General features: G+C 49.8%; 1 long non-coding RNA gene across 1 annotated transcript; it reads right to left on the bottom strand.

Moving 5' to 3' along the window:
• Nucleotides 1-6,262: 6,262 nt before the first annotated feature.
• On the bottom strand, nt 6,263-19,672 carry LOC119505885. The gene is made up of 3 exons (XR_005210894.1): nt 19,392-19,672; nt 15,553-15,652; nt 6,263-6,347 (listed from the first exon to the last, which is right to left on the bottom strand). It is a non-coding gene; the product is annotated as an uncharacterized LOC119505885 (long non-coding RNA).
• Between the last annotated feature and the right edge of the window lie 1,490 nt (nt 19,673-21,162).

Here is a 21,162-nt window from a genome sequence, read left to right on the forward strand (position 1 = left end):
TGGTGCTGGCAGTTACTTGGCGTGCCTGCATCTTCTGTGCTACCTTAGTTTCCCGGCTCCAATGACAAATAACACTCAGTGGTCAGCTTAATCAATGGGAATTTGTTGGCTCATGGTTTAGGGGCTAGGAGAAGTCCAAAACTGAGGTGTCAGCAAGGCAATGCTTTCTCCCCGAAGACTGTGGTGTTCCGGGGCTGGCTGCTGCAGATCCACGGTCACACGGCAATGCACAGGGTGGCGTCTCCTCCTTTCTCTCCTGGGTTCCGTTGACTTCTAGCTTCTGGCTGCTCTGGAGGCTTCTTCTTCTGGGCCCAATTTCCTTTGCTTACAAGAATGTTGGCCATGTTGGGTTAAGGACCACCTTCCTTCAGTTTGGGCACCTGAATTCGTAACACCTTCTAGGCTCCTGTTTCCAGACGGGTCCACACCCACAGGACCGGGGGCCGGGAGCTGACGTGCCTTCCATGGGGGCATGAGTCAGTCCCCATCAGTCACTCAGAAGAAGTGTGGTGTTGGCAGCTGTTGGCATAGGTTAAGATGCTCATGAGGTCACAGTCAGCCCCCCTGGGGTTCTCATGGGCTTTCCTTGCATTTTCAAAATGCATGCAGATTTGCAGCACCTGAAGGCATCACATCCTGTTCAAGACAGAATGACACAGTTAAGCCAGGCCCAAGTGACTTCTGTTCTTTTTTTGAAATCAGAAAATCAAGAAGTTTTCTAAGAATTCACCCCTCAGACTTCTGCTTCCATGCCAGTGGTCAGAGGGGTGTCAATGGCCAGCTCAGCAAGGGGTGCTGGGAGCATCGTCAGCTTTCCCATGTTTTCTGAGGGAGTGGATGAGGAGAAGGGGCTGCGAATGGGTGTCATGTTTGGCAATCAAGAGTGTCTGCCACGTGGCCAAGCGGCACTGATGGGCAGTGTTGACAACTGAAGGGCCAAGTAAAAGAAACCTGAGAGTTATTTGGAGGTGTACGGGGAGTCCCTGGAAGAACAAAGTGTAAAAGCAAAGCCAAACAAATCTGAGTAAAGTGGGAGGGTGCGATTTAAACAAAGAGAACCCACTTTCACTATTGGATTGATAAAAATAACTAACATTTAAAAATACTTTCTGGAGCTAAGATGGTGGCATAGAGAGGAGTGGAATTAAGTTAGTCCCCTGGAGCAACAAATAAACAAACAGGAACAACTAGTAAATAATCTGGAACAACTGCTGGGGGACAACCATGACTGTCCACACATCGTACACCAACCTGGATTGGGTGGAAAGGCTGATACTGCAGCATAAAATCTGTAAGTAAAAACTGGAGCCATGCTGGGAGCCCCCTACCCCATGGCAGGCTGAGCTGCAGGACGTCCCTGGGGGAGAAAGCAGCATTCCTGGAGCAAGTGAATATAGCTCAGTCCAGCCTCAACTGGGATTTTAATTAACAAATGTGGACTGCTGAATACAAGCTACAAACACAGACAAGCAGCAAAGTACCCTGAGGTTGCTCCCAGCGGAGAGGAGGTGTGGCTGACGGAGAGGAAAAAAATTAATTAAAAAAAAGAAAAAAAATATAGAGACTTTTAGAGACTGACTTTAGAGAGCCAGAAAACACCTGTGCTCCAGGAGGGGGAGCCCAGAAGACCAGATGCTCTATCTGACCAATGGGCAAAACTGGGGGCTGTGGACAGGCTGTGAAGGGGGGGACTTTCTTTCCCTTTTTCTCTTTCTCAACCTGAGTGGCTCCATGGAGAAAGCTTCAGCCCTTTTCAGTTCACGGCTTGTGGACCCAGACAGGGATGGAATTGACAGAATCAGAGAGACAAAGGAACTATTGAAATGCAGAAGATAACTCCCTAGGGGGTGTATCTTCCCTAAGAGGAGGGAGGTGGGGCCCAGCTCAAGGGCCTGCCTTCCCCTCAGAACTCAGACCCCAGGGCCTGGGGGAAACAGTCAAAACAAACAACCTAAGCTAAGAATGAAAGGGGCCACACCTCCTTAGAACAGTTGGGAGTGACAGGATGACAGATGCCACATGCTGGGCAGGTTAGGAAAAGCACAACGACTAGAGACCTCACAGGAAAATCTGTCAATATTCTAAGACACACCCTCAGGGAAACTTGACTCTGAATAAGCTCCACTCTGAGACCTGAACCTGGTCTGGTCTGGAAAAATCTGACTGGGGTAACCAAGGAAATCAGATGCCTAGACAACAGAAAACTACAAATTACATAAGGAAAAATGAAGATATGGCCCAGTGAAAGGAAAAAACTTACACCTCAATTAAGATAGAGTTGAGATATTGTTTCACTTTAATGAAACAATCAATTAAAGATTTTCAAAGAAATATGCTAAATCACATAAAAAACCAAATCAACAAGTTCAGGGAAGATATAATAAAAGAGATGGAGGATATAAAGAAAATACTGGGCAAACATAAGGTAGAAATTGAAAGTTTGAAAAAACTACTGGCAGAATCTATGGAAATGAAAGGCACAACACAAGAGAGGAAAAACACAGTGGAGACATATGACAGCAGAGTTCAAGAGTCAGAAGAAAACACTCAGGAACTGGAGAACAAGACACCTGAAATCCTGCACACAAAAGGACAGATAGGGAAAAGAATGGAAAAATATGAGCAACGTCTCAGAGAATTGAATGCAACATGAAGTGCATGAATGTACATGTCATGGGTGTCCCAGAAGGAGAAGAGAAGGGAAAAGGGGCAGAAGCAATAATAGAGAAAATAATCAATGAAAATTTCCCATCTCTTATGAAAGATATAAAATTGCAGATCCAAGAAAGTGCAGCATATCCCAAACAGAATAAATCTGAATAGACCTACGCCATGACACTTAATAATCTGATTATCAAACATCAAAGACAAAGAGAGAATACTGAAAGCAGCAAGAGAAAAGCGATCCATCACATGCAAAGAAAGCTTGATAAGACTATGTGTGGATTTCTCAGTAGAAACCATGGAGGCAAGAAGGAAGTGGTGTGATATATTTAAGATACTGAAAGAGAAAAACCACCAACCAAGAATCCTATATCAGGCAAAAATGTCCTTCAAATATGAGAATTTAAAATGTTCTCTGACAAACAGACAATGAGAGAGTTTGCGAACAAGATGCCTGCTCTACAGGAAATACTAAAGGGAGCACTACAGACAGACGGGAAAAGACAGGAGTGAGAGGTTTGGAACACAGTTTGGGTGATGGTAGCATAACAATGTAAATGCACTGGACAAAGATGACTGTGAGTATGGTTGAAAGAGGAAGGTTAGGAGAATGTGGGACACCAGAAGGAAAATGAAAGATAAAGACTGGGGCTGTATAACTCAGTGAAACCTAGGGTGCTCAACGATTGTGACAAAATGTACAAAGAGTTGCACACTTAAGATCTGTACGCTTTGCTGTGTTTATCACACTTCAATAAAAGTTTTAAAACCTGAGTAGTGGGTACATGAGAATATTAAGGGATTATACTAATCTCTCTCATGTATATTTGAAATATTTAATTACAAAAATTTTTAAAAGAAAGATGCAAAGAGGAATAGTATGCTCCCATTTGTTAAAAAGAAAACAAGGTTGCATTTGATGGTTGCAGTTCTTATTGTTAATTAACAAATTAGCATTCTGTTTTATAAAAAAACAGTAAAAAGAAAATAAGATAAAACAGGGCTAACTGTGTGCTTAATTATATCTGAAGGCACATAGGAAGCCCTTTTTGGAGGAGAGGGACAGCGAATTTCTCTTGACTGTTGGCCTTTTGTCATGCTAAGGTTTCACCATTTGCCCTGGGGATAGTTTTTTAAAGTAAAAGATTTTATTACAGCCTTTGTATATGGGGTTTAGGTCCATCCTGGTGATTCCTGGGATATGGGACTTTCAGGGCTAGAAACAGGCAAGTCCCAGGCAAATTGGGACAAGTTGGCCCCTGTTGGTCTAGAGGGATCTTCCCATGTGAGAACCCGCGGAGCCGGAGCTGTCACGTCGGAGCTGAGCCCACAGGCGTCCGAAGGCTTGAATTCCCGTTTGCATCACGTCCTTCTGTGCCAGGTGTAGACAATAGAGACCGTGTTGTTCTCTTGAAAACGATGCTGCTGAATTGATTCTGACCTTCATGTGTGTGGTGGATTGAACCGTGTGCCTCGGTCTGGAGTGTCCCTGGCCTTGGGTGTGGACCCACCGCAACCAGGACCTCTTGAAGATGTCACTTCAGTCAAGGTGTGGCCCCACCTGGGTCAGGTCGGGCTTCAATCCCGATGCCTGGGGTCCTTTACAGGCAGGATGAAAGTCAGAGAGACAGAAGCCCGGGAGCAGCGGGACCCAGAAGAGGGGATGCCTGGAAGGGCCCCCATGTGCCTCGCCAGTGATGGAGGAGCCCAGGACCCAGGATCACTGGCAGCCGGCTCCTGAACGCCACAGTCTTTTGGGAGAAGGTGTCGCCCTGCAGACACTTCAAATTAGGACTTCTCCTGGCCTCAAAACCATGAGCCAACAAATTCCCATGGTTTAAGCCAACCCTTGGCCTGGCATTTGTTTTAGCAGCCGGGAAACTAAGACGATGTGTGTGAACTGCAAACAGTTTTGTTTTCTGGACTTGGGAGTCTCAGGGTCCCCGCATCACCTTCCCTGACAGTTCTGGTAAGGGCTGGCCTCTGAGCCGAAGCGCCTCACACAGCAGAGCTTTGGCCCTCAGCTCTCCTCGAGGGTGTGTCACGAGCACGGATGGCTCACAGTGATGGCGCCGGCGATCCCGCTGGAGCGTTGTGTGGCCCGGGCACTGAAGGCCTCTCCAGTTGCTCCCACTGTGAGATGTGTCCCGTCAAGAAGGTGATCTGCCGAGCTGGTAGGGGTGTGCAGGGCGCTCCCCTCTTCTGGGCGTGGGCACCTGGAGGGCAGAGAGGGAGACCCTAGAGGACACACCTGCATGCTCAGCCCTCGGGCCCCGCTATCTCCCATCCCCGCTGTGAGTTTCCACTGAAGTCACAGTTCAGCGGGTCATGCCGTGTCCATCCCACCACGGACGGTGAGGACAGTGGGGCCACGCGTCGGCTTCTGGGCACAGGGTTCCGGTTAAAGATCGGGGCATTTCCGAGGATGGCAGCAGTGCCAGCCGGGGGCTGTGTGGGGAGGAGGGAGAGCCCCTCACACCTCGGGAAGGAAGAGGAGGGGAAGAGCTGGTGGGAAGCCCCCCTCTCCACAGCTCGCGGGGAGGAGGCTGCTCCTGGGCCGGTGTCTGCTTTCCTTGATCCATCCTGTGCCTCCAGACGAGTCCTTCGAGCACCCCTTTGTTATCTCAGAGTAAAGGAGGGGACCCTACCTGTCATTTAGGGTCGAGGTTACTTAGGGACATATGTTTTTATAAAACCTAATTTAAACATTTCAATTCAAGACTGAACTGATGGATGCAAAAAATGTGTCCTTTTCTCTTCTGTAAGTTAACTCTCTAACTGGGATTAGCTTAAAGAAACCCAGGAGAGGCAGGGGAATGCCTTTTGTTTCTAGATGGGTTTGAGATTCCCCAGGTCCCCTCTGTCCCTTGTTTTTCATTTTGGCCCAGGTAGCTGTGCTTGGAGGCCGTTCCCGGAACCCATGAGAATTCTGCCTGAGAGGTGGTTTTACAAACCGGGAAGGCTCCACTTCATCTCCCACAGGAACTTCTGACCTAAGGAGCTGGTGTGAAAACCTAATTTATGATTTGAACGGTTGATAAGTGTGGTCACATCCTGATTCATATCTTACCCTTTTGATTTATGAAATTTGAGACTGATGTGGAAGTTGGGCCATTTTGCAAGTTTCAGTATCAATTTAAAAGTTATTTGGCTGATTTATAGTTTGTGTCAGTGAAGTTAAATCACATCCTAATTTATAGATCATTCAACTCCCTTCTCTGTTGGCAAATTTATTCTCATTTTAAGGTCTGGTTTCATTTGCTTATGTGTAAAGAAGGAAAATTTGAATGGAATATCCCAAGTCATGGGGTCCTTGGGAATCTTTGATGCCAGCAGTTCATTTCAGGGTGGCTTGACCACATTGTAAATTGGTTTAATTTTCTGTTGGCTTCATGGACACCTGTAGCTGGTGCACCTGAAGTCAGGTGTGTCAACCAAAGACAGCATTTACCTAAAAAGGGAGCTGGACTCTTCCACTTAATAAACACTCAGCACTGCAGGGCTGGCGGAGCACGAGCATTCCGTGCTGCTGACCGCCCAGCCTGTCGGTTCTGCTCAAAGGGCTCGAGGGGCTGAGTCACCTTACGGTGCAGCGATGGGAGCCTGTCCTGTGCATCGTGAAGTTCTGCAGGATCCGCGGTCCCAGGCCAGTGGGTTCAAACCTTCACTCCTCAGTTCATCAGCTGCAAAAAAGATCACCTTCATCAGCTGAAAAAGATCCCTGAGTGTTTATGAGATTCTGTTTCCACACTTGTAAAGGGGGAACGTATTTCACAGAGTGCTGGGTGGATTGGGTACAATATATATAAAATATCCAGCACATAGTAGTGTCTAAATAAATAGCACCTATTGGTATTGGGAGGCTCTGTGGAATTTTTAAAATACTAATTATTGTAGTTAGAGCACGGTGGCTGAAATCTTACAAGCTATTCAGCCCACCCAGCACTTCGTCTGCCTGGGGAGAGCTCCCGGGTCCTGCTGAAGGTCGCTTCTGGAAGGTTAGGAACTGTCGATGCAGGCTCAGTGTAGAGACCTGGCAACATTTTTAAAGGAGGAAAACACACTGATGGGCTGGCAGGAATGGTCAGAAATAAGGAAACAAGTGGGCAGAAGGCCCCACGAATGGCCAGGAGGGGTTTGGGGCTACCCACACCCAGAAGCTGGGGGGCTTTGGGGCTGAGGTCTCTTGATGGGGGACAGGGAGACTGAAGAGCAGTGAGGGTGCCAGGCACAGGGCAGGTGGGAGAGGAAGGCGAGGAGCCTACTGCGGGGGGAGAGGCTCATGAGCCCCCATCTGTCCATGGCCCCGCTGCCTTCCCCGTCTTCGGAGAGAGGGCCCCTGGGGACAGGGGAGACAGGCGGCCGGAGTGACCAGACGTGCACGTGGAGGGGACACCCCCCGGCCTGCGGAGGCTCTGGAAACCTTGCAGCTTAAGTTTTCTATTAAAGGAAAAGCAACACCCCAAAAGCTGGTGCTAGTAGAGGCATTTCGTTACATGTATTCAGTGTGACAGAAATGCCCACAAAACCCAGATCCTACAACCACCAGATATAAATGAGTGGTATTTTGAACAATTTCACAAAAATAAATCCAACAGCATAGATGAAATAGACAAGTTCCTGAAAGACACAGACTACTAAAGCTCACTCAGAAGAAAACAGATAATCTAAATTGTTCTGTATGTAATTAAGATGTTCAGTTCATAGCTAAAACTCTCCCCATGAAGAAAAGCACAGGTCCAGATGGCTTCACTGGTGAATTCTACCAAACTTTTCAGGAAGAAATAACACCAGTTTACACAAACTGCTCCAGAAATTCAAAAAGCAAGAACACTTACCAACTCATTTCATGCATTATCCAGATTATCCAGCATTATCCAGATACTGAAACCACACAAAGGCTTTACAAGAAAAAAATACTAAAGCACAATATTATTCATGTAAATACATGAAAAAATTGCTGACAAGATTTTAGAAAATTAAGTCCAACAATATTTTAAAAGAATAGCATGTCATGATATGCAAATGAAAAGGCATTTGAAGAAAATATCCAATATATAATCCTGAAGAAACCTCCCAGAAAGCTAGGAATAGAAGGGAACTTATTCAACTGTAAAAAGAGCATCTACAACAAACCCACAGCTAACATCCTACTTGATGGTGAGCAATGGAATGTCTTCTCCCATAAGATCAGGAGAAGTGGCAAGAATGTCTGCTTTCAACACTTCTGTTCAACGTTATGTTGGAGGTACTAGACTGTGCAATAAGGAAAGAAAATGAAACAAATGGCATACAGATTGGAAAGCAAGAAATAAAACCATCTCTTTTCTCAGACGATATTATGGTCTATGTAGAAAACTCCAAAGAATTTATGAAGAGGTGCTAGAATGAGTGCCAGCTTAGCAAGTTCATAGGCTACGAGGTCAATGAACAAAACCAACTGTATTTACACATAATACTAACAAACAATCTGAAAATTAAACAAATACTACTTGAAATAGTATAAAGACACAAAATACTTAGGAATACTTTTAACAAAATATGGGCAAGACCTGTACACATAAAACTAAAAATCCAGCCGAGAGAAATTGAAGACCTGAGTAAACGGAGAGCTGTGCCCTGCTCACGGGCAGGACCCAAGGCGGTGTTTGTTAAGACAGAACCAATGCGCTGCCAATCAGAGCCCAGCAGGCCTTTCGCAGAAATCAGCAGGCAAGCTGAGTCAACATTCATATGGAAATGCAAAGAGCCTGCAACAGCCCAAACAATTTTGGAATACAAGAACAAGTCACAGAACTTCCACTACCTGACTTCAAGGCTTATTTTAAAGCTACCACAATCAAGTTTGGTGGAACAGAAAAGAGAACAGAATACATTTTGGTCAGAGAGAGTGCTTTGCATAATTTCAATTTTTTAAATTGAGACTTGTTTTATGACCCAACATGTGGTCTGCCTGGAGAATGATACATGAGCACTTGAGAAGAATGTATACCCTGCTGTTTTGGGGTACAATGTTCTGTATATGTCTCTTAGGTCTAATTCATTTATCATATTATTCGAGTTCTCTGTTTCCTTATTGAACTTCTGTCTAGATGTTCTATCCATTGATGAGAGTGGTATATTGAAGTCTCCAACTATTATTGTAGAGACATCTGCTCTCTTCAGTGTTGCCAGTGTGTGCCTCATGTATTATGGGGCACACTGGTTAAGTGCATAAATATTTATAATTGTTATTTCTTCCTGGTGGATTGCCCCTTTTATTAATATATGGTGTCCTTCTTTGTCTCTTATAACAGCTTTTGACTTAAAGTCTAAAATAGACTGATAAGCCACACTAAGAAACAGGAAGATATGACCCAGTCAAAGAAAAAAATTAAAACATCAGAGGTTGTTTGGAACAACAATCAAAGATGTTCAAACCAATCTCTTAAATAAATTCAGGAGATGAAGGAAAATATGACTAAAGAGGTAAAGAATATTAAGATGATGCTGTGTGAGCATAAAGAATCTGAATGTATAAGAAGAAACTTAACAGACAGTTTTGCATTTAAAGTCTATTTTGTCCAATATTGTTATAGCTAGCTGTTCCAGTTTGCTATATGCTGCTATTATGCAAAATCCCAGAGATGGATTGGCTTTTATAAACGGGGTTTATTTGTTTACCAAGTTACAGTCTTATGGCTATGCAAATGTCCAAACACAGTCATCAACAGTAGGTACCTTCACTGGAGAACACTGATGGCCTCTGGAGAGCCTCTGTTAGCTGGGAAGGCACGTGGCTGGTGTCTGCTTCCTCCAGGTTGTGTTTCAAAATGGTGTTCTCCAAAATGTCAGCATCAGCTTTCAACCGCTATCTTCCAAATACCTCTCTAAACTGCAGCTGCACTGCGTTCCTTCTGTCTGAGCTCTTATAGGGCTCCAGTGATTTAATTAAGACCCATGCTAAATGGGCAGGGCCACACCCCTGTGGAAATAATCTAATCAAAGGTATTAACCACAGTTGGGTGGGTCACATCTCCATGGAAACAATCTCATCAAAGGTATTACCCACAGTTAGGTGGGTCACATCTCCATGGAAATAGCCTAATCCAAAGATTCCAATGTAATCAACACTAATATGTCTGCCCCCACAAGATTGCATTAAAGGACATGGCATTTTGGGGGACATAATATATCCAAACTGGCACACCACCCTAGCTCTTTTTTGGTTACTGTTTGCATGGAATATATTTTTCCAACCTTTCCCTTCCAACCTATTTTGCCTTTGGTTCTAAGATGAGTCTCCTGTGGACAGCATATAGAAGGATCAAACTTTTTTATGCATTCTGACAATCTGTGTCTTTTTATTGGGGAGTTCAATCCATTAACATTTAATGTCATTGCTGTATAGACAATACTTACCTCAATTATTTTATCTTTTGGTTTTACATCTCATATCTTATTTTTGTCTCTCTTTTTACCCTTTTAGCTACCCTTACTGATAATATTCATTTCTACACTCATCCAAACCTCTCTCTCCTGTCTTTTCCTTTCAACCTGCAGGACTCCATTTAGTTTTCTTTTAGGGGAGATCTCTTGTTGACAACTCTCTCAGTTCCTGTTCATCTGTGCATATTTTAAATTCCCACTCATTTTTGAAGGACAGTTTTGCAGGATAAAGAATTATTGGCCAGTAATTTTTCTCTTTCAGTACCTTAAATATTTCATACCACTGCCTTCTTGCCTCCATGGTTTCTGATGAGAAATTGGCACTTAGCCTTATTGTGTTTCCTTTGTATGTGACAAATCACTTTTCTCTTACTGTTTTCAGGATTCTCTCTTTATCTTTGGTGTTTCACATTCTGACTAGTATATGTCTTGGAGTAGATCTATTAGGATTTATTCTGTTTGGAGTATGTTGTGCTTCAGAACATGTGTATTTGTGTCCTTCATAAAAACTGGGAAATTTTCAGCAATGTTTCCTCAAATTTTCTTATGCTCTGTCTCCTTCTGGGACACTCATGGTGCATATGTTTGTGCACTTTGAGCTGTCACTCAAATCTCTGAGACCCCACTTAATTTTCCCCATTTGTTTATCTGTTATTCTGTCTGTAAGATTTCAACTGTCCTCTCTTCTAGCTCATGATTCTTTCTTTTGCCTGTTCAAATCTACTGTTGTATGACTCTCGTGTATTTTTAATCTTTTCTATTGTGCCTTTCATTCCTATAATTTCTTGTTATGTTTCTTTTCATACTTTCAAATTTTTCTTTATACACACCAGTGTCTTCTTAATATCCTTTATCTCTTCAGCCACATTTTCCTTTATCTCCTTGAATTGATTTAGGTGATTGGTTTGAACATATTTGATTAGGCAAATTCTCTGTGTCCTCTGATTTTTAATTTGTTCTTTTGACTGGGCCATATCTTTCTATTTCTTTGTATGGCTTGTACTTTTTTGCTGGTGTCCAGGCATCTGACTGTCTTGATGAGTTATTCTGGAGGTCAGTTTCTCTTTCTTGCCTAGGATTTTCTCACTGATTGGCTTTGTGCTAATGCAGTTCTTTGACACTTACAATAGGCCTTTAGAATGGCCTATCATTTAGCTGATCAGATTGTTTTCAGCCCTTGTTCATACTATTCTTGCCCTGGGTATGTGGTACAATTTTTAAGGTTGCACTATTTGTGCAATTGTTCCACCCCCAGGAGAAATGTCCTTTCCCATTTCTTCTCCAGAAATGTTGATCTCTTCTATTTGTTTTTAATTTGCCTCTATAGTTTTTAACACTCCTTTCATTGTCTCTAGCTGCTTTTGCCTGTAGGGTAAATTATTGGAGGAGGGTCACCTGGAGAGGACTTTCCCAAGACAATATTTTGCAGTTGAAACAGGGCCAGGGACCCATGAAGGAGGGGTGTAGATTGGTTCCGAAGTGCTTTGGGGAGGATATCTGGAAGGATGACAAATTTCTCTTTGAAGCCGCCCCAAATTTGTGCTTTTCTATTGCCACGCAGATGGTGTTCTTCAGTCAACTGTTCTTCACAGCCCTAAGAAGGTAACTGTGTCTGTAAATCACCCCCACTTCCACCCCCATCTGAACGGGGCGGGACCAGAGCTGCCAGCTGCTTCTGCCCAGGACAGGGTGAAACCTGAGCACAGAACTGGATCCCAGGGTACCAAATTCACTGACTGAAGGCCATGATCAGTGTTCGGCCGTGTTCCACCCCGTTCTTGGGGAATAGGACTTTTATGGGGATTGGATCCCAGGGCCACCTGCCTGGAGAGCGGGGGTGGGCACCTGCCTCCGTCACATGGAGAGTTTTACTCACAGCTCCCCACTGCAGTTAATCAGCCTCTTCCGTCTGCTCTTCCCTGGATGGGGCACAGCCTTCTTCTGGTCTCTGGAGCCACAGAACGGCTGTTTCCTAGCTGCCCCGGAGGATGCACTGAGTCTCGAAGCTCCTTCTCTGCCATCTTACCTGGAACACTCCCAGTGCTGTAGGTGCGTGGCTGGGAACTGAACCCCAGCATTGGGTGATGGCTGGATGTCACTGATTGGATGCAGGATCATGATCTGCCCTGATAGCAAAGCCAGAAACAACCAGGATGCTGGTCAGTGTTGGGGCCTGGGCTGTGTCCAGGGCACCCCTGAAGCTGGAAGTGGCGAGGGTGAGAGGCAGCTCCTCCTGTTCTCATGCCCTGAAATGCTCTTTATACTTATTTGCTTTATTTTTTGTAACAAAGTTTTGGACACAAAACAAGTCTCTGGGAGATGTGCTTTGTGTAAATTGTAGCAAAATATGGACCACCTAGGAGATATCTCATGTAGCTTCTTGAGTGAGGAGGTGGCAAAGCTGACAGCCATGGACATGCAAAGCCTCCAGCAGTGCATGAGCTTGCTCAGCTGAGACAGTGCCAGGCCAACCTCAGTGCCTTTGCTGATGCCCAGGTAATTGCACCTCACCCCACTCACCTGGCCACTGGTCTTCATTGCTTGTAACCACAGGGAAAATAGCACAAGTTTGCTAATGCTGCTGTTATGCAAAATACCAGAAACAGACTGGCTTTTATAAATGGGGTTTATTTGGTTACAAATTTACAGTCTGAAGGCCAGGAAAATGTCCAAATTAAGGCATCAACACAAGTATACCTTCACTGAAGGAAGGCCAATGGTATCTGGAAAACCTCTGTTAGCTGGGAAGGCACGTGGCTGGTGTCTGCCTGCTCTCAGGTTGCATTTCAAAATGGCGTTCTCCAAAATGTCACTGTCAGCTTTCAATGACTGACAATCTTCAAAATGTATCTCTAAGCTGCACTGAATTCCTTCTGTTTGTCAGCTCTTTTATATGGCTCCAGTGATTTAATTAAGACCCATCCTGAATGGGTGGGGTAACACCTCCATAGAAATTATCCAATCAAAGGTCTTGCCTACAGTTGATTGAGTCACGTTTCCATGGAGATGCTCAATCAATAGGTTCCAACTTAATCCACACTAATATGTCTGCCCTCACAAGACTGCATCAAAGAACATGGTGTTTTGGGGGACATAATACATCCAAAGTGGCACAGCTGGTAAATGAAGCGAGCTCACGGTGGCAGAGTGTGTGGGCTCCATGATCTTTTGCCTCCTTCACCCAGGAATGAGCTTGGGCAGGCAGAGCAAGGCAGAAGCGAGCAGGTGCTCTCTTTGTTTCAGATGCCAGTGACTGTGAGCAGGTGTCTCTCCTACCTCCTTCCTCTCCCACATCCCATCCCACACCCCATATGCAGGAGGAGGTGAACAGGACCCTTTGAGCCCCAGCTTCTCCTGGGCCTGCTGCTCCAGTCTGCAGCTCTGGCTCAGGGGTGGGCCATCACAGAGGATGCTGGCTCTGGGTGTGTGGCTGACAGTGAGAGAGGAGCTGAGCTCCGCCCAACAGCCCACGAGGACTCGAGCCCACCCAGGCCCTGTGAGTGGTCTGGAAGCTGATGTTTCCTTGATTAGGCCCTTAGATGAGACCTTGGCCCACCCACACTGATTCCAGCCTTGTGGGACACCCCGAGCCAGGAAATGGCTGACCCAACAAACCATGAGACAAGGGCTTCCTCCATGTTAGGGTTACTTGTTACACAGCCATAGATAACCAATATAATCTACAAAATTGAGACCATGGCATGTTTAGCCTATAAGCTCAGTGAATGCTCAGCTTTGTTCTTTGGGGCTTGAGCTAAACCAAATTTCTTTCTCTCCCAATACAGGAGAGAGAAACCTCAGCCACCATCACTCAGGGCTCAGGCCTCTCTTGGGTTCTGCTGCTGCCCTGCAGGGACAGGTGTTGCTTCCTTGCACCCTCCACATTACAGCATCATCGGGTCTCTCTGGAGCCCAGTGGACCCCTGGGGAGGCCCTGGCTGCATCACTCATGGACTATCCTCAGGGCTAGCACCCGAGCAGAGTGCCAACAGCCCACAGGGATGAGAATCTGCTCTGGCCTCAGAGGGTGTTTGTTCTGGGCCTTTATTGTCAGGGGTCACTGGAGAAGCAGATGGGATTGGCTCATGTGACTGTGAGGTCCAGCGAGTCCAGTCCAGCATCCCCAGGGCAGGCCCGCAGGGGGCAGGCTGGAAGCCAGGCAGGAGCCAGCCTCGCAGTCCACAGGCAGGATTCCTTTTTCTCCAGGAAATCTTGGTTTTGCTGTTAAGGCTTCAACAGACTGGATGAGGCCCACCTCAGTTATTGAGGAGAATTGATGGCAGATGTTAACCAACCCACGAAACACCTCCAGCAACAGCTCGATGAGTGTGTGGGTAATTGGGGACTGTGCCACGTGGATACACTTGGCTGACGTTTCAGCGTCTTTTCAAAACTTAAGGGGTGTCCTTACCTCATACCTCTAAGTTGAGATGTCAGCAAGATTCAACCAAAATAATTTTCCCTCCTTACACATTTTCACAGGCACATTTTTAGCATTTTAGGGACTGCATTTGTACAAGTGCTAGGAAGAGAGGGCAGGGGTGTGGAGGGGGATGGGAGCCACTGACCCTCCAGAGCAGGGAGGGGGGTGCAAGCAGATGGTGACCTCTCGTGGGCCCTGAACTCACTACAGAAAGTGACCCCGGGAGGCGGTCAGGGGCTTCCACTTCCCGTTTCTCCCCTGTCCCTCTGCTGGGTAGTGGGACACCAGGTCTGCTCCTGGCCAGCCCCCGGCTCTCACACAGCTCATGGCTCAGGGCTCTGTGCTCATGTGCCACCCACTGTCATTGTCATGGACCCAGGCTGCCAGCCAGTATCTTCTGGAGTGGTTCACTGGGACCCAAGGGGCGTGCAGACACACACCTGCACACACTGCCTCCCTCTGGTGCATACACACCTGTGCACTTTGCACGACTTTGCATAGCAGTTGAGTCGGGGGGAGGTCAACTTGGATGTGGAGAACTTAGAGACCCTTCACCTTGGAGATGAGCACACAGAGCCCCTGATGCCTGGCTGTGCTCCCACCACCTGCCTTCTTGAGCTGGGAGAGTGGGCAGGCGAAATTCCCCCTCCCACAGGCAGTTTCCAATCCCACTAGCTAGAATTCTCCCCCCCTCTTACCTCCCCTCTTTGGATAAGGGGCACATCTCCATCCAGCTTTGTTCTGACATGCCACTGGGACTGCAAAGGGGACTGCGTGTCTGTGCCACCCAATCTCAAGGGGTAAGAACTCAGCACTAGGCGGGCAAGCCCCTGCTCTCGCCAAGGTGACAAGCAGCTCCCCACCCATGCCACCCTGAGTCTCCTCCCAGAGGCCCTGAGATCCCTCTTCATTACTCCCTGGGCTTCTCCACCTTTGAGGAACCACTGGGAAGGCATCTGCTTGGTGGGATCCCCTTGGGTCTCACTGCTTGGCACATCCCTAAGTTTTTCCAATCATTCTTTTATTGAGGAACTAACCCATGTGTCCCAGGGTCTCTGTGGGGAGCTGGCATCCATGGTGGCAGAGACGGATGGGGCTTCAGTGAATCCAGAATTCTGACCTGGAGCTGGCTGCAGTCTGGGGAGAAATGAAAATGGGGAGAGTGACAGAGGCCACTTTTGAAGCAGGGGAATCTGGACCCTAACTCTCTATGGCATCTCCCAACCCAGCCAATGCTCAAAGCCCAGCCGACACCTGGCCTGAAACAAGCAGATGTCAGATTGCCACTGTCGCCCATTCCTTCCTAGAGTCCTGGGGAAAGACTCCCGGGAGGTGGCGGTGGGCTGCCTTCACTCACAGGGAACTCTTCAGTGACCCCGAACTACAGTCTGATGTGCTGCTCCGGGGCTGCAGGCCTCCTGGCTCCCTCTGTGGACAGAGAACACCTGGGTCTTTCGTCACAGGCCACAGGCCTTGGGCAGTAGGCAGGGTTCAGGTGGGCACTCAGGATGGGTGGTGGGGGCGTGGCAGGGGCTGCTCCCAGGTTTAAGGCTTGGGACACCAGTGCCCTGGGCAGTGGGTGTCAGTCGGGCCCTGCAGGGGCATGCCAGGGCTTGGGCCTTTGGCATGGCCTGTCTTCTTATTCTATTACATTATTTTGAGATGGGTTACCTTCTATCACATGGTGCTACATTGTATTATTTTGGGTTACATTGTATTACACACTGTATTCCATTGTATTGCACTGTACTCTATTATACTGGGTTGCATCCTATTACATTATATTACATTCTATGACATCATGTTGTGTTCTATTACATTGTGTTACATTCTATGACATTGTGTTGCATTCTATTACATTGTGTTACATCCTTTGATGTTGTGTTGTGTTCCATTACATTGTGTTACAGTCTATGACATTGTGTGGCATCCTATTACATTGTGTTACACTGTATTACTCTATTGCTGGGACCAGATACAAGATGGGCTGAGATGACTTCTAAGATCCTTCAAATTAAGATTCTAAGATTTGATGAATTTCCTACTTCTATGACTCAGATCTTGAAATGCCATTTCATTCTGAACTGCAATTCCTGAGTTTTATTTCCACACGGGAAGTGGCTATAAAGCCACACACTGGCTGAGACAGTGTCTGCATTTGCTGGGCCCTTGTCCACATTTTATCTCCCCTGTCACAGCAGAGATAAAATAGGATTTTTATCAACGTGTTCATAAGCCCCTCTGCACTAGTGCTTTGGTAAAATAGCGGAAAGGCTGTCGACAGACTCTGCCGTGCTGGTAGGATGAGCCTGGCCTGGCACGTCTTATAGCAGTTATTCCTGAAGTATTGTCATGTTATAGGGTCGTGCCATTTTCAATCCTTTCTCAACCCATAATGAAAACCAGTATTTGCTGAACCCTTCCAGTGCGGCTCATTTAATCCCTGGCCTCTGGAGCAGACCGGCTGTTGTTGCTTGGCCTCGGCAGCTTGAGGAGCGAGTGGTGACAGAGGGGGGTCCCTGAGTTGCTGCCTGATGGCAGAGCGTGGCCCAAGAGCCATTCCCCCAGGCCACCTTTCCATGGCCCCATGGCGATAGGGAAGGCCATCCCAGAGTACAAGATCCTTAAAGCCAGGGGCTTCTTCTTCCTGCCTTATCCGAGCTTGAACCTCCCACAGAGGTTACCTAGTGCAGGCTGCGTAACATTTGGGAATGAATGAATGGAAGAATGAGTGAGTGAGTGGGTGAAGGTCAGGTGAGCTGATGCATGGGCCCCACCAAAATTGGGTGCAAACAGTGGCCTCCTGGTGTTGCATTAGTTCAAGTGGTGACTGTGCTGGACAGGGCACCCGCAGGGGAGGCTGCCTCCCGGCGGAGCAGACAGACGTCCCCCAAGGACACGGCAACCCTGGTGACCCGGCTGCTTGGCATTCAGATGGTCTCGGCTTGCTGTTGATGGATGGAGCTTCCTCCCCTTTCCTGACAAATAGCGTGCCTCTGGCTGACGTTTCTGGAGCACCCCAGCAACTTCTAGGGGATGTGGGACCACGACCTCCCGCCATCTCTTGCCTGGGCCCTGCAGCCGTGCGACACTCACCACCCTCGGGGCAGCTCCGGGCCAGCCCAGGCAACCACCTGCACCGAGGGCTGGGGGCTGGGCAAGTGGGCAGCTGGTGGGGGAAGGGTGGCCTTCCTGAGGGGGCTGTGGAGGGGGTGAGAGGCTGGCATGGGGCTGGGAGCCATCCAGGGGGTCTGAGGACAGGGTGAGTTGGGCCTGTGGGTGGGCTTTGGCTGGCCTGCAGGCAGAAGGGCCTGGAAGATGACTTTGTCTCACATGTGGATTTTACAGACCAGGGGCCCCGCCTGAGGGTCTCAGTGCAAGGAGCCTGAGGAGGAGGGAGGCCCCAGTCAGGCTGGGGCTCCTGGGCTGTACTTGCCAGAAATGCACCCCGGGGGTCAGGTGCCTCTGGACAGGTGGGGGAGCACGGTTCCTAGTGTGGATGTATCCAGTGCTACCTGTGAGGCACAGGGGCAAGTGGGGAGGCTCTTTGCACCTCGGCTTCCTCCGAGGGTGGTCCTGGTAGCTGCGTCTCAGGTGCCTCTGGAGGGTAGGTGGGAATCGTGGGCAGGGAGCCTCAGGGCCGCTGGTTAGAAGGACCAGCCACAGACTGCCTGCTGGCCAAAGCTCAGCAAAGCCAATGTGGACTCCAGCCAGGGCACGGGGCTCCCCATGGCTGATTAGGAGTCTGGTTCTCATGACCCTCGTTCCCTGGAGCCACATGGATTCACATGTGGGCTCAAGCCTACCCCCTCCCCTCCCCCCCCAGCCAGGGGTCAGATCCTCAGAGCAAACAGGAGGCAGGGGTTGGGGTCTCTGGTTTGGGAACCAGGATCCCTCTCTTCCTTCCCCTCAGGGAAGTTTCCAAGGGGATCTCTGAACCTAGAGGTGAGGGGCCCCACATCCAGGGCCAGGGGCTGCCCAAGGGTACCCCCCTCAGCTCTTTCACCCCTAAAAGGAGGCAGCAGGAAGTGGGGCCGGCGCCTTCCAGTACCATCTGGGCGCACCCGCACTTCTACACAGACCCCGGGAGGACAGCGTGGGAGAAGGCCCTTCCCCGGGCGCACCTGTCACCTTCTCTAAGATATTAGGACTCCTAGAGGTCCTGGGGGCAAGGGAGCAGCCTTGCCTCGCCGCCCTGCACTCCCCGCCCCGTGCCCGTGCCCGAGCCCGAACCCCTCCTCACGCACCCCAGACCTGTCCTCCGCTCCGCGCCCTCCCACTCCCCCTGGCCGGTCCTGCTGCCCACGCCCCGCTCCTCGCCCCCTTCCTCCCCCCGGAGGTCCGTTCTCGGCGACCGTCGAGCGGTGGCGCTGTTGCCCTTGGAACGGGCGACCCTGCAGCCGCAGGCCTTGGGGGTCTCCAGTTTCCAGCCCAGAAGAAACCCCAAGGCCGCAGGGAAGCCAGCCTCACCGGGAACAGGGGGTATTTGGGTCTGAGGAGCGCGCCCCGGGGAGAGCCCGGCCTCGCGGACCCCTCCCGACCGCGCCCAGAAAGGCCGCGGGTCCAGGGCGCGGAGACTGGGGCGGCAGGAAAGACGCGCGCCAGAGGGCCTCGGGGTGGTGGGCTGTTCTGCAGGCGAGTCAAGGCTGGGGGTCTCCCTCCTTTCCTCCCGCACCCGCAGACCCGCCGCCTGGTTTCTAGGCCCCTCGCGTGCAGCCCGCTCGGTCACGTTCCCAAGGGAGCCAGGTGCGCCGCCCCAGCTGAGCGCCGTTAGCGGCTTAAACAGACCTGAGGGGCGGCCAGCGCATTTCAGGAGAGCCTTTGCAGAGGATGTGGAAAGCGATTATAAAAATTATGATAATCCCAGGGAGCATACCGAGCGAGATTTCAATTAGCCGCGGCCGGTCTGGACACCCTGCATCCCGGACGCGCGCCGCGTTGCGCACAAGGCGCCTCCTTTAAACCCCAGTGCGGCGCTGCGGGCTTGGCTGGCCTGTGTCCCTCCAGCGCTCCGCTGTCCATCGCTCCTTCCACGTCTCCGCTTCGGGACAGCGGCGGGAGAGGGCGGGAAGCCCGATTCTACCTGGGGGTGCAGGTCAGCGCTGGGGGCAAGGCCTGGCCTGGGGGCTGGAAATGGGCTTCCGGGAGTAGGGTGGGGCGATGTCCTACGGAGGGTACAGCACCCTTGCCTGAGGGACCTGCCGCTTTCTCCAGGAGAACTGGCGCAGGGGGCGGTACAGGATCACCCACGTTTCAGGGTTCGTCCCCTTCCACCTGGAGACGCTGCAAGGGCCCGGGCCCAGGAGCAGGTGTGCGAGGCAGGGGAGCTAGAGTCTGTGGGTGTCGGGGGCACAGGGCGGCCTCAGGGGGTGGCTGCCTGCGGGAGCTCAGCGCAGGGCTGGCAGTCCTGGGGGAGGTGGGAGACGCCTGCTGGGTGGTTCAAACAAAGGGGCGGGAGTAGCCCCAGGAATCCCACCTTACAGAGCAGCGGCTGGAGGGGTGAGGCCAAGTGGAAAGTCCGGGTCACCCTGGCAATGGCAGGTGGTGAACATGTTGGACCCATGCTGGGATTTGGGGTCCTGGAGAAGAGGTGATTGCTGAAGGAAGCAGCTCAGCCCTGCCTGGCCCCAAATGTGTCCCAGCAGTGTCCCCTGCTTGAGGCTGTGCCCTTTGTAGGTGGGCTGGGCCTGCTTACACGCAGGCACCTGTGGCGAAGGAGACGAGGACCTGGCCAGGTGGCCCCACTAGCCACATCCCCTCAGTGGGCAGCCTGGGGGTGCCAGGGCCTGGGGGTGTGGGGCACAGGCAGGGCTGCTCAAGGGGCAGGGCTGGAGTCCTCAGCTGGCCAGCTGGCATGGGTCTCAGACACCCAACAAGGACCCAGCTTGGGGACCTGCTGGCATCAGGACTTACTGGCCTCTGGGCCAGGTGTGACACCACTTGGAGGAGGAGACCACTGTTGGAAGGAAGTCCCTGCGGCAGAGGAGGACAGGAAGAAGGGGGTCTCGGGGGTCACCCAGCTCCAAGGACGGATGTTGGCAGAAGCTGATGCCAACAGTGCAGCTCACTGCACAGGAGCTCAGCCTCGCCCGTTCCTGCCTCCTCCAGAGATCCCGGTTGGAAGGGGAAGGGGAAGGGTGGCGAGAGCAGTGCCAGGAGGAAGCTCCTGCTTGGAGCCTGAGCGAAAGCCCTGCCGGGCCGGCCCACAGGAGGAGCCTGCAGGTGGGAGCCCGCAGGTGGGAGCCCGCAGCCGGGTCTGTGCTCACTCAGGAGCTCCGGCCCAGGGGTTGGAGGTGCCGCCTCCCAGCCCAGATCAACATATGCTGAACCCCACTGCCAACCCCCATGACCGGAGCCTGAAAAGCAGCTGGCAGCCTGGAGGAGGCTTTCCTGTCTGGAAACCTGGGCGCATCTGCAGAAGGCAGAGCCCTCACTGTGGACCTCGCCGGGGGTGGGTAAGCACCATGACCCCTCCCACTTGTGGTGGGCCTATTAGATTGACAGGTGTTGCTAAAGAATGTGGGTGCCTTGCCGTTAGGCAAACACAGACAACTGAAGTGAAAACCGGGTGTGTTCTTCATTAGCAACATTATTTGCAAATAACTTATTGAAAAGGATTTGCAAGCTGTTTTCTGAAATAATTGTTC

This window comes from Choloepus didactylus, chromosome 11 (genome assembly GCF_015220235.1).
Source record: "Choloepus didactylus isolate mChoDid1 chromosome 11, mChoDid1.pri, whole genome shotgun sequence".
NCBI lineage: Eukaryota > Metazoa > Chordata > Mammalia > Pilosa > Megalonychidae > Choloepus > Choloepus didactylus.